Below are 13,874 nucleotides of genomic sequence, written 5' to 3'. Positions count from 1 at the left end.
CCTCGTCGACGGAAACTGTGGCGTCTTCCACTGCTTGCTGGCTCGCGTCCACTCCCTGGAGAGTGAGTGCCGCACGGTCGCCCCCATTCAGCGGAGCTCGGCTGAGCTTCCAGTTCGTACCTTGCGCGGGAGAATCGTAACGGCCACCTGTCCACCCCCTCTCCCTCCCTGTCAGGTGGCGCGGCAGGTGGAGTGGGGGCGGGCGCCGGCCGTGCCCCCACCACGCACCCCCTTCCCCCTCCGGCGGCCCTGGCCGTGCCGCGCAGTGCGTTGCCCTCCTCCCCCCCCTCTCGCGCCACTACCCCCCACCCTGCCGCCCGTCGTTCCTTGCGCCGCCAGCCCGCGACCAACCTCAGTCCGTCGGCCGGTGCCATCACCGCAGCATCGGTGGCGTCCCGCTATTGTAGTGTCGCGCGCGGCGAAGTGTCGTGCGAAGTGCTAAGCTCCGACCAGCTGCCTACGCGCGCCGTGGCAGCCTCTTATACCGGAACCGACTGCATCTCTCGCAGCTGTTACTAGTCGCATCTCCGAATTACAACGATCCGGCCGGTGATTTTACCTGGCACAATAGAAGGCTGGACCAGTAACAATTCTCCACGCAAAGAAAAGCGATAGAAATTTCGTCTACGACAGCCTGCTACGTCAAGAAATCATCTCGAGTCAAACAGTCGCTGAGACCAATCTCAGAATCTCGACATTGTCGAAAATTCTTCGACAACGCGTGAACACCTGGAATTCGAGGATTTCTACAACCAAATTCGTAGATTAAAAAAAGTCGCTGAACCTCAGTCCTGGCCGCGACGCGGAAACGGCGGCGCTATAAACTGTGCACAAGTGTGTGTGTGTGTGTGTGTGTGTGTGTGTGTGTGGCTGCTGTGAGTGTTTTTGTTGGCTTCGCGGATTGCCGGTTCGCACCGTCTGATCCTGTTAAGGTGGCGGCGGTGACGTAGTGCCTCCTCCTTCGGCGACGCCACGTGGATCAGCTAGCACGTGTGAGGTCACACATCGGCGGATTTCTGCAGTTCGCAGTTGGCATCTTCAGTACAGTTTTCTGTCAGGAATGCAAAGAAGTGTTCGGTTATGACGGTTAGTACACATTTATGTTGTTACGAGTAAATTCAGAGTCTAGTGCCAGTTATTTGCACGTATATATACAGTACCATGTCAATTTTTATCCCTCTTGCAATTAATAGCACCCGATTTCTTTCACGATCTTTGCTAGCGTCAGTCGAAATACATTTCACCACAGTTGCAACATCGTGAGTGTGTAACCGTCAACTCGTCCCCTCTTGCTATACTTCGATGGTTATTCACAACAACACGGGAATTGTGGGTCCGCCTTGATGCAAAAGACATTGTTATTTGTTTACTTATTTCTTCCCCCAACTAGTTCCGGCGACAAATACCGCCATCATCCGTGGGTCTTTAAATCTAAAACATGCAAAAAAATAGCGTAGTTATAAAAAAAACATTACATTTTTCATGTTCGTTTTTTGAAATATAGTTGTCTTTGGATACTTTCATACTACCTTTGCCCATACATCGTCTTTGTTACGTGCTTTCACTGTTGCCGCTTTTTTCCCAGCGTACACCATGTCATCTGCGACTGTGTTCGTCGCCGAAAATAATTTGGGGAATAAATAAGTAAACAAATAACAGAGTGTTTTGCGTCAAGGCGGACTCACAATTGCTAAATGGTTGCTTTCTACACAACCACAGACCAAATGGAAGAATTCCAAGATAAAGTCATGGTTATTCACGGTGGCAAATACAGAGTGTATCAAGAAGAATCATCCGATTTAAATATGGGATATGTGCGTGAACAACATACTGTTGGAAAGAGCAAACTAACACGATGGGGGGCACCACCACACTGGCATCTGAATGGGCGGTAATTTTTCAATCAAAGGTATTCTCTACGATGGGTCGCTCGTTCTGGATGTATTGATTCAGCCTTACATTGTTGGCCTCCAAGATCACCTGACCTGACTGTATGTGATTATTTCTTGTGTGGGGTTCATAAGAGACTCTGTTTACGTCCCTCCATTACCAACAACAGTGAATGGAGTGAGACATCGCATAACAACAGCTGTGGAAGCTCTAGCTCAAGACATGCTGGCTGCAGTGTGGGAACAATCTGAATACCACATCGACATATCCCGTGGATCTCAAAGGGGGGATATTGAACACTTATGAAAACGTATGACAAAAATCTTTTTCAATTTCCCGTTCATCAAAAAACAAAATTCATTTATAGGTTTATTACTTTAGGAAATATAGACGTGCCAAATCGGATGATTCTTCTTGATACACCCTGCATAACTAAAAGCAACAGGCAGTTATCTAGTTAGGGGTAAGAAACATACAGGCAATCAATGCAATAACGGCGACCGTGTGTCTGGATCCGGTCCATGACCCGCTGTTTCCATTGTAACACAGCTTGATTATTTTTATAATGTTACTTAAAATCCGTCTTGATTGCAAATTTTTTTTTTTATTATTCATATGACCGGTTTCGGTTCATTCAGAACCATCTTCAGATCTGATATTTCAGTTATAGGAGTAACCCGTCCAAATCCAGTAACTTTCCACTTGATGTGACGTAGCATGTGAAAGTTGCTGGATTTGGACGGGTTACTCCTGTAACTGAAATATCAGATCTGAAGATGGTTCTGAATGAACCGAAACCGGTCATATGAATAATAAAAAAAATTTTGCAATCAAGACGGATTTTAAGTAACATTATAAAATCACTGATTGCTGTTATCCCATAAGACATTATGTCTGTTTTTGCAAAAAATGATTATTTTTAGTTGAAATTTTATACGTAAATGGATGCTCATGGTTTATATTCAATAATTCTCTTGACCGACAATTGTAATATTAGAACCACTGTTTATGAGACACCTGTTTCAACTCTACCAAGTTCCAGTTTGGCCTCGCATTCGTCACTGCGTTTGCAGTATAGTATTTACACTCTGGTTGGATTGCCGAACGGCGTAGAGCAGTGGTCAGCGCACTGTCATTCGGGAGGACGACGTTTCGAACCCGCGTCCGGCCATCCTCATTTAGCATTCCCGTAAACCACTTAAGGCAAATGCCGGGATGGTTCCCTCGAAAGTGCACGGCCGCTGTCCTCCTCCGTCCTTCCCCAATCCGAGCTTGTGCTCCCTCGCTGATGACACAGCTGTCGACGGGACGCCAAACACTAATGTCGTCAACCCACTCCTGCTTCACCTCCGCCGGTTGGTGTCATTCACGGGAAATTCCTCATGAAAATTAATGAATCGCGCATGAGAAATCACAGATGACAATGATTGTTATCATTCACACGCGGTCGTTAAACTGTAACACTTGAGATGCTTCTGAGTTAGAACGCAGCTTTCGTAACAACTCCTTATTGCCATTTTTCGCTGTGAATTCCCGAGTCGATTTTCTGCCCCTCCTCATTCAATTTCCACTACTTTGCTACTGTCGACGTTTCGTCTAAAAAATTCAACGCCAATCACTTCTTGCCTCCTCTTGCGACGTGACTCACGGAAAGAACGGTCGCTCGGATCGTAAACGTCGTGTATTGAAAAGCCGCCCAAAAACCGTTGGCTCCAGGCAGGTATGGCACGCTTACAAGTTCTCATTGCTTTTTTTTAAAACTTGCTAAAATACAGCTCTCTACCGTGGGGATAACGAAACTGTTTTCGCGAAATTAATTGCCCCGGTTTATCGTGTTCGTACTTCGTCACATTTCGTGCCTCATGTGACTGTTAATTCCATACTGAACATGTATCGTTTCACAAATGTTCTTCGGTATGTTTCCAAAATAAACAAACAATTGCCCACTAATAATGCCGGCCGAAGTGGCCGTGCGGTTAAAGGCGCTGCAGTCTGGAACCGCAAGACCGCTACGGTCGCAGGTTCGAATCCTGCCTCGGGCATGGATGTTTGTGATGTCCTTAGGTTGGTTAGGTTTAACTAGTTCTAAGTTCTAGGGGACTAATGACCTCAGCAGTTGAGTCCCATAGTGCTCAGAGCCAGAGCCCACTAATAATGTTACAACCGTGTTGAAATATTTTGTTCTGTATAAGCAAACGAATATTGACTCCTCGTAATAATGTGGGCCGTAGAAATTATTATTATCCAAAAACATTGGAACAGGTATTGTATTCATTCACAATGGCAATTCATACCCCGTGAGTCCTGCTTCAAGTGCATTAGCTTCTCTGCATGGATGTCTCAAAATTTTTCGTTTTCTGCAGGCGAATATCTGCAGTTTTCCTTTTTATTTTATGTGTTTAACATGTTCCACTTGGTCAAGTCAGATAGGTTCAGTGCATTTCTGTTGGTTAGCGACTTTCTTGTGCAGTAGAGCCGATCACATGCACAGGGACACCAATGGGCCAGAAGGAAACCGAACAAAATGATTCACCGAAACTTCATGGGTGGTAGAAACAGTTCAAAAAGATAGTTAACTGGTGAAACATTCACGTAAACGATAAAGTATCATCGCAAATTAAGTAAGATGCATCCATATTGGGGAGAATCAGAGGGGTTCGAAATGCTACTGTGCCTGACTCCAAACAGAGTTGTTTAAAATTTGCTAATCGGTTAAAATGTGTGCCAACCTGGGTTTCGCTTTTTCCTTTCCTGCGGGGAACGCTGACATTGCAGTAGCGTACAGGAAACTAGAGTGACGCACCAGCAGACTCAAGTATAATAGTCACGAGAGTCGGTGCTGAGGTAATGCAGCTCGTGGGAATGCGTGGTTGTGGGTTCGAATCCTGTTACGGCACACACTTCTGATCGCTAGGAAGTTTCACAAGCGCACACTCTATTGCAGGGCGGGACATTCATTTTGAGGAGGGCTTCAAGCTGTTTTTGTTGTGGTCTTCAGTCCTGAGACTGGTTTGATGCAGTTTTCCATGCTACTCTATCCTGTGCAAGCTTCTTCATCTCCCAGTACCTACAGCAACCTACATCCTTCTGAATCTGCTTAGTGTACTCATCTCTTGGTCTCCCTCTACGATTTTTACCCTCCACGCTGCCCTCCAGTATTAAATTTGTGATCCCTGGATGCCTCAGAATATATCCTACCAACCGATCCCTTCTTCTAGTCAAGTTCCGCCACAAATTCCTCTTCTCCCCAATTCTATTCAATACCTCCTCATTAGATATGTGATCTACCCAACTCATCTTCAGCATTCTTCTGTAGCACCACATTTCGAAAGCTTCTGTTCTCTTCTTGTCCAAAATATTTATCGTCCATCTTTCACTTCCATACATGGTTACACTCCATACAAATACTTTCAGAGACGACTTCCTGACACTTAAATCAATACTCGATGTTAACAAATTTCTGCCGGCCGAAGTGGCCGTGCGGTTCTAGGCGCTGCAGTCTGGAACAGCGAGACCGCTACGGTCGCAGGTTCGAATCCTGCCTCGGGCATGGATGTGTATGATGTCCTTAGGTTAGTTAGGTTTAACTAGTTCTAAGTTCTAGGGGACTAATGACCTCAGAAGTTGAGTCCCATAGTGCTCAGAGCCATTTGAACAAATTTCTCTTCTCCAGAAACGCTTTCCTTGCCATTGGCAGTCAACATTTTATATCCTCTCTACTTCGACAATCATCAGTTATTTTGCTTCTCAAATAGCAAAACTCCTTTACTACTTTAAGTGTCTCATTTACTAATCTAATTCCCTCAGCATCACTTGACTTAATTCGACTACATTCCATTATCCTCGTTTTGCTTTTGTTGATGTTCATCTTATATCCTCCTTTCAAGACACTGTCCATTCCGTTCAACTGCTCTTCCAAGTCCTTTGATGTCCCTGACAGAATTACAATGTCATCGGCGAACCTCAAAGTTTTTATTTCTTCTCCATGGATTTTAATACCTACTCCTAATTTTCCTTTTGTTTCCTTTACTGCTTGCTCAATATACAGATTGAATAACATCGGGGATATGCTACAACCCTGTCTCACTCCCTTCCCAACCACTGCTTCCCTTTCATGCCCCTCGACTGTTATAACTGCCATCTGGTTTCTGTACAAATTGTAAATAGCCTTTCGCTCCCTGTATTTTACCCCTGCCACCTTCAGAATTTGAAAGAGAATATTCTAGTCACCACTGTCAAAAGCTTTCTCTAAGTCTACAAATGCTAGAAATGTAGGTTTGCCTTTCCTTACTCTTTCTTCTAAGATACGTCGTAGGATCAATATTGCCTCACGTGTTCCAATATTTGTACTAAATCCGAACTGATCGTCGCCGAGGTCGGCTTCTACTAGTTTTTCCATTCGTCTGTAAATAATTCGCGTTAGTATTTTGCAGGTGTGGCTTATTAAACTGATTGTTCGGTAATTTTCACATCTGTCAGCACCTGCTTTCTTTGGGATTGGAATTATTATATTCTTCTTGAAGTCTGAGGGTATTTCGCCTCTCTCAAATATCTTGCTCACCAGATGGTAGAGTTTTGTCAGGACTGGCTCTCCCAAGACTGTCAGTAGTTCCAATGGAATGTTATCTACTCCCTGGGCCTTGTTTCAACTCAGGTCTTTCAGTGCTCTGTCAAACTCTTCACGCAGTATCATATCTCCCATTTCATCTTCATCCTCTTTCATTTCCATGTTATTGTCCTCAAGTACAGCGAAAAAGTTACAAAAAATATCCCTTCTGTCCCGGTTCACTGCAAATGATCCCTAGCCACTCGTACCATACCATCCGTGCATGTTTCTTCATTCTGATGACTTGTCATGCCCCGGATATGCATAAACCAGCACAGGGTATTCAAGGGAGTGCCTCGTTTCGGCATATATTTGCACCTTCGTTTTTGCAACGTGTAACCCCAAGGAAATACTGCTCACCATGTGTTTCATGCGACCACCAGTGTCGACCGAAAGCGTCGATTTGATTCCCGATACAAACAAAATTATTTTTAAAAGGGAATTTTACGTGCCCTTTCGATAGGGCGGACCCAAATTAGTCTATTGCAATATTCGTTTTGTTGTTGTTGTTGTGGTCTTCAGTCTTGAGACTGGTTTGATGCAGCTCTCTATGCTACTCTATCCTGTGCAAGCTTCTTCATCTCCCAGTACCTACTGCAACCTACATCCTTCTGAATCTGCTTAGTGTATTCATCTCTTGGTCTCCCCTATGATTTTTACCCTCCACGCTGCCCTCCAATACTAAATTGGTGATCCCTTGATGCCTCAGAACATGTCCTACCAACCGATTCCTTCTTCTGGTCAAGTTGTGCCACAAACTTCTCCCCAATCCTATTCAATACTTCCTCATTAGTTATGTGATCTACCCATCTAATCTTCAGCATTCTTCTGTAGCACCACATTTCGAAAGTTGTCCAAACTATTTACCGTCAATGTTTCACTTCCATACATGGCTACACTCCATACAAATACTTTCAGAAATGACTTCCTGACACTTAAATCTATACTCGATGTTAACAAATTTCTCTTCTTCAGATACGCTTTCCTTGCCATTGCCAGTCTACATTTTATATCCTCTCTACTTCGTCCATCATCAGTTATTTTGCTCCCCAAATAGCAAAACTCCTTTACTACTTTAAGTGTCTCATTTCCTAATCTAATACCCTCAGCATCACCAGTCTTAATTCGACTACATTCCATTATCCTCGTTTTGCTTTTGTTGAAGTTCATCTTATATCCTCCCTTCAAGACACCATCCATTCCGTTCAACTGCTCTTCCAAGTTCTTTGCTGTCTCTGACAGAATTACAATGTCATCGGCGAACCTCAACGTTTTTATTTCTTCTCCATGGATTTTAATACCTACTCCAAATTTTTCTTTTGTTTCCTTTACTGCTTGCTCAATATAGATATTGAATAACATCGGGGAGAGGCTACAACCCTGTCTTACTCCCTTCCCAACCACTGCTTCCCTTTCATGTCCCTCAACTCTTATCACTGCCATCTGGTTTCTGTACAAGTTGTAAATAGCCTTTCACTCCCTGTATTTTACCCCTGCCACCTTTAGAATTTGAAAGAGAGTATTCCAGTCAACATTATCAAAAGCTTTCTCTAAGTCTACAAATGCTAGAAACGTAGGTTTGCCTTTCCTTAATCTTTCTTCTAAGATAAGTCGTAAGGTCAGTATTGCCTCACGTGTTCCAGTATTTCTACGGAATCCAAACTGATCTTCCCCGAGGTCGGCTTCTACTAGTTTTTCCATTCGTCTGTAAAGAATTCGTGTTAGTACTTTGCAGCTGTGGCTTATTAAACTGATTGTTCGGTAATTTTCACATCTGTCAACACCTGCTTTCTTTGGGATTGGAATCATTATATTCTTCTTGAAGTCTGAGGGTATTTCGCCTGTTTCATACATCTTGCTCACCAGGTGGTAGAGTTTTGTCAGGACTGGCTCTCCCAAGGCCGTCAGTAGTTCCAATGGAATGTTGTCTACTCCGGGGGCCTTGTTTCGACTCAGGTCTTTCAGTGCTCTGTCAAACTCTTCACGCAGTATCGTATCTCCCATTTCATCTTCATCTACACCCTCTTCCATTTCCATAATATTGTCCTCAAGTGCATCGCTCTTGTATAGACCCTCTATATACTCCTTCCACCTTTCTGCTTTCCCTTCTTTGCTTAGAACTGGGTTTCCATCTGAGCTCTTGATGTTCATACATGTGGTTCTCTTATCTCCAAAGGTCTCTTTAATTTTCCTGTAGGCAGTATCTATCTTACCCCTAGTGAGATAAGCCTCTACATCCTTACATTTGTCCTCTAGCCATGTCTGCTTAGCCATTTTGCACTTCCTGTCGATCTCATTTTTGAGACGTTTGTATTCCTTTCTGCCTGCTTCATTTACTGCATTTTTATATTTTCTCCTTTCATCAATTAAATTCAATATTTCTTCTGTTACCCAAGGATTTCTACTAACCCTCTTCTTTTTACCTACTTGATCCTCTGCTGCCTTTACTACTTCATCCCTCAGAGCTACCCATTCTTCTTCTACTGTATTTCTTTCCCCCATTCTTGTCAATTGTTCCCTTATGCTCTCCCTAAAACTCTGTACAACCTCTGGTTCTTTCAGTTTATCCAGGTCCCATCTCCTTAAATTCCCACCTTTTTGCAGTTTCTTCAGTTTTAATCTACAGGTCATAACCAATAGATTGTGGTCAGAGTTCACATCTGCCCCAGGAAATGTCTTACAATTTAAAACCTGGTTCCTAAAGCTCTGTCTTACCATTATATAATCTATCTGATACCTTTTAGTATCTCCAGGGTTCTTCCATGTATACAATCTTCTATCATGATTCTTAAACCAAGTGTTAGCTATGATTAAGTTCTGCTCTGTGAACAATTCTACCAGGCGGCTTCCTCTTTCATTTCTCTCCCCCAATCCATATTCACCTACTACGTTTCCTTCTCTCCCTTTTCCTACACTCGAATTCCAGTCACCCATGACTATTAAATTTTCGTCTCCCTTCACTATCTGAATAATTTCTTTTATTTCATCATACATTTCTTCAATCTCTTCGTCATCTGCAGAGCTAGTTGGCATATAAACTTGTCCTACTGTAGTAGGTGTGGGCTTCGTATCTATCTTGGCCACAATAATGCGTTCACTATGCTGTTTGTAGTGGCTTACCCGCATTCCTATTTTCCTATTCATTATTAAACCTACTCCTGCATTACCCCTATTTGACTTTGTGTTTATAACCCTGTAGTCACCTGACCAGAAGTCTTGTTCCTCCTGCCACCGAACTTCACTAATTCCCACTATATCTAACTTTAACCTATCCATTTCCCTTTTTAAATTTTCTAACCTACCTGCCCGATTAAGGGATCTGACATTCCACGCTCCGATCCGTAGAACGCCAGTTTTCTTTCTCCTGATAACGACATCCTCTTGAGTAATCCCCGCCCGGAGATCCGAATGGGGGACTATTTTACCTCCGGAATATTTTACCCAAGAGGACGCCATCATCATTTAATCATACAGTAAAGCTGCATGCCCTCGGGAAAAATTACGGCCGTAGTTTCCCCTTGCTTTCAGCCGTTCGCAGTACCAGCACAGCAAGGCCGTTTTGGTTATTGTTACAAGGCCAGATCAGTCAATCATCCAGACTGTTGCCCTTGCAACTACTGAAAAGGCTGCTGCCCCTCTTCAGGAACCACACGTTTGTCTGGCCTCTCAACAGATACCCCTCCGTTGTGGTTGTACCTACGGTACGGCTATCTGTATCGCTGAGGCACGCAAGCCTCCCCACCAACGGCAAGGTCCATGGTTCATGGGGGGGGCATATTCGTTTTATCGCTATAAATTGACGGGGAAAGTAAAAAACTAGCAAGAGGTCTGTCTTTCTTCCACCTTCCTCTCCCATTCACATCCAATTCTTCTTCGAGGGGGACATCTGCTGGTGCTAAAATTAGCCGACCACCCCCGCCCCAGGGGGTGGAGCGAGAGGCAACTTTAAAATTTTAAATGGGAACCCCCATTTTTTATTGCAGAATTAGATCCTACATAAAAACTACGATTATTTTGTCTTAAACATTTGTTTTGATTCTTAGTAGTTGACGCTGTAATTCAAGAAAATCTATGTTCTCATTTTTGCGTGAAAAATTGTTACGGATAAATAAAAAGTAGGATGTTTAGTTAGTTAGTTAGCTAGTCAGATGATTTGTTTTATATTTAAAAGTTGTGTAGCCTGATGACAACGAAACAAACAAAACTTATCCGAATCTGTGGAAAAAATTAATACAGTATTGGCAACGTTTGTAAAACTCTAGTTCCTGTATCTCCAACTTCACCCTATGGGGAGAGAGGGAAAGTTTTAGTTTTAGCGAATCGAACTTTACAAAGTAAATAAGTATTTTTGATTTGTCCGTAACCATTTTCCACGCAAAAATGAGAGCATTAATTTTCTTGAATTACAGTGCCAACTATCAAGAATCAAAAAAAAAAAAATGTTCAAATGTGTGTGAAACCTTATGGGACTTAACTGCTAAGGTCATCAGTCCCTAAGCTTACACACTACTTAACCTAAATTATCATAAGCGCGCGCGCACACACACACACACACACACACACACATGCCCGAGGGAGGACTCGAACCTCCGCCGAGACCAGCCGCACAGTCCATGACTGCAGCGCCTAAGACCGCTCAGCTAATCCCGCGCGGCACTAAGAATCAAAGCAAATGTTTAAGACAAAATAATCGTAGTTTTTTATGTAGAATCTGATTCTGCAATAAAAAATGGGGGTTCCAGCCCCAGGGGGCTTGGGTGGCGGGCTAATTTTAGCACCAGCAGATGTCCCCCTCGAAAATAATCAACTTTGGATTCTACACATTTTTGTGTGTGAAGCTTACTTTTCGAGTTATTCTGGTTTGTCAACTTTAAATTTGCACCCTGCATATAGTGCCAGACAATGGCTCGCCAGTCACGGTGCTGGTCACGGAATAACAAGACCACGTCCACCGATGAATGTCTTCTTCTTTCTCTTCTACTTCCCTCAGCTGTTCGTCTTTTCTCTGCTACGTTCTCATGTTCCTCTACAAGCCTAAAGATCTTTTCTCTACGGGTCGACAGTTCAGTACCATTTTTGAGGTTATATTTTCCTTTATTACTGTCACATGCACCCCCACCCCCCACCCTTATTTCTGTATAACCTCTTCATTTTTGTTTTTTTTGTTTTTCCAGCAGTCTTCTGACTAATTTCACGCGGCCCGCCACAAATTCCTCTCCTGTGCCAAGGTTTCCGTCCCGTAATAGCCCGTGCACCCTAAGTCATCAATTATTTGCTGGATGTATTCCAGTCTGCGTCTTCCTCTACAGTTTTTGCCCACTACAGCTCCCTCGAGTACCATGGAAGTTATTCCCCAACGTCTTAACAGATGTACTGTCATCTCGTCCTTTGCGGAGAACCCCCTCATGCATCACCTTATTATTCCACCTGTAGCACCACATCTCAAATGCTTCGGTTCTCTTCTACTCCGGTTATCGCACAGCCCATATTTAACTACCATACAACGCTGTACTGCAGACGTACATTCTCAGAAATTTATTCCTCAGATTAAGGCCTATGTTTGGTACTAGTAGACTTCTCTTAGCCAGGAGTGCCCTTTAGTCAGTACTAGTCAGCTTATTATGTCCTTCCTACTGTGCCCATCATGGGTTCAAAAAAATGGCTCTGAGCACTATGGGACTCAACATCTGAGGTCATCAGTCCCCTAGAACTTAGAACTACTTAAACCTAACTAACCTAAGGACATCACACACATCCATGCCCGAAGCAGGATTCGAACCTGCGACCGTAGCGTTCGCGCGGTTCCAGACTGAAGCGCCTAGAACCGCTCGGCCACACCGGCTGGCCCATCATGGGTTATTTTGCTGCCTAGGTAGGAGAATTTCCTAACTTCGTCTACTTCGTCATCTCCAATTCTGATAAGTTTCTTGCTGTTTTGTTTTCTGCTACTTCTTATTACTTTCGTCTTCCTTCGATTTGCTCTCAGCCCATATTCTGTACTCGTTAGACTGTCATTCCGTTCTTCAGGTTCTGTAATTCTTTTTCACTGACGATAGCAATGGCATCAGTGAATATCATTGTTATCCTTTCACAATGAAGTTCAATCCCACTCTTGAACCTTTCTTATATTTCAGTCACAGTTTCTTCGATGTATAGGTTGAACACATCCGTGTCTTACCTATTTTTAATCCGAACACTTCTTTCTTGGTCTCCCAAGTTTATTATTCCCTCCTGATTGTTGTGCAAATTGTACATTACCCGTCTTTCCCTAGAGCTTACCCTTATTTTTGTCAGAATTTCAAAAATCTTGCACCATTTTACGTTGTTTAAAGTTTTTTCCCGGTCAACAAATACTATGGATGTGTCTTGATGTTTCTTCAGTCCCGCTTCAATTGTCAACAGCATTGTCGGAACTCCTCTCTGCTGCCTTTATCTTTCCTAAAGCCAAACTGATGATCATCAAAAACTTCATAAATAATTTTAAACTGAAGAACGTAAGATTTGAATACAGCGTAGAAGGCATTAGAGACCTTTGACCTTGTTGAAGTTATTTAGAGAATACTTAATCACGGTGGGTGACCAGAACTAAACGCTGAGTCTACTCATTGCGAGTACACTGTCCTAAGTAGTCTGACCTTGAGTTCTACAGGTGCTAGAAGAAAGCTCGTGGAAATGTCTTCTATGTAAACTTCACTCGTCCTACAATTTTTTTGTATTTGCTCTTATTGTGCTATTTCATTCCATCGTTTAGCAACACACGAGTTGCGGCTACGTTGGCTAGAATGCGATGCTGCTCTTGCCACCTTGAAATCTTGGCTGTGGTGACAGAGCGATCTGTAACAGAGCCGGAGGTCTAGGTTAGGTTTTGCGGTGATAATTCGAATGCGAGTTAGCGGAACCAACGATTGTGGATTTCCAGACAAAGGCTGTGCTAACAAATCGGTATGTAGAGTAACCTCTTGTCCACGTTAGGGCCATATTTAACGCACTTGGTCGCATTAAACACATTTCTCATTATAAATACTAAAGCTGCAAGTTAAATCGAGAAAACCTATACTAGATAATAGGTATTTTGGAATAATATGCGTCGTACAAAAAATTACGAAAATTGCAATGGACGGACTAAGTAACTTTTACTAGATACTTATATTTTATGGAGAAAAATTCATTTTTAGAACGACAATAATTTGCTTTTGGAAGAATAACTAACGAAATTAATAGGAGGTTACAGAAGGGAGGCAATTTCTACCAAACAATAAAACATCTGATTTGGAATAATGAAGTTTCAGAAAAAGCAAAACTCCTGATGTATAAGAATTATTACTTCCCTATTGTCACCTATGGTGGAGAAACATGGACAATGAAAGAAAGGGACTGG

General features: G+C 43.1%; 1 protein-coding gene across 1 annotated transcript in view; it reads left to right on the top strand.

The window, feature by feature from the left end:
- The first annotated feature begins 373 nt into the window (after positions 1–373).
- The window catches only part of LOC126106441 (protein PALS1-like), a 614,066-nt gene continuing 600,565 nt past the window's right edge, over positions 374–13,874 (top strand). Inside the window, exon 1 of the mRNA XM_049912721.1 lies at positions 374–1,086. The gene's annotated coding sequence lies outside the window, so the exon portion shown is untranslated. The remainder of the gene's footprint in view (positions 1,087–13,874) is intronic.

Source organism: Schistocerca cancellata, chromosome 10, assembly GCF_023864275.1.
Source record: "Schistocerca cancellata isolate TAMUIC-IGC-003103 chromosome 10, iqSchCanc2.1, whole genome shotgun sequence".
NCBI classification, from domain to species: Eukaryota; Metazoa; Arthropoda; class Insecta; order Orthoptera; family Acrididae; genus Schistocerca; species Schistocerca cancellata.
This window is presented reverse-complemented; position numbering and strand designations above follow the sequence as displayed.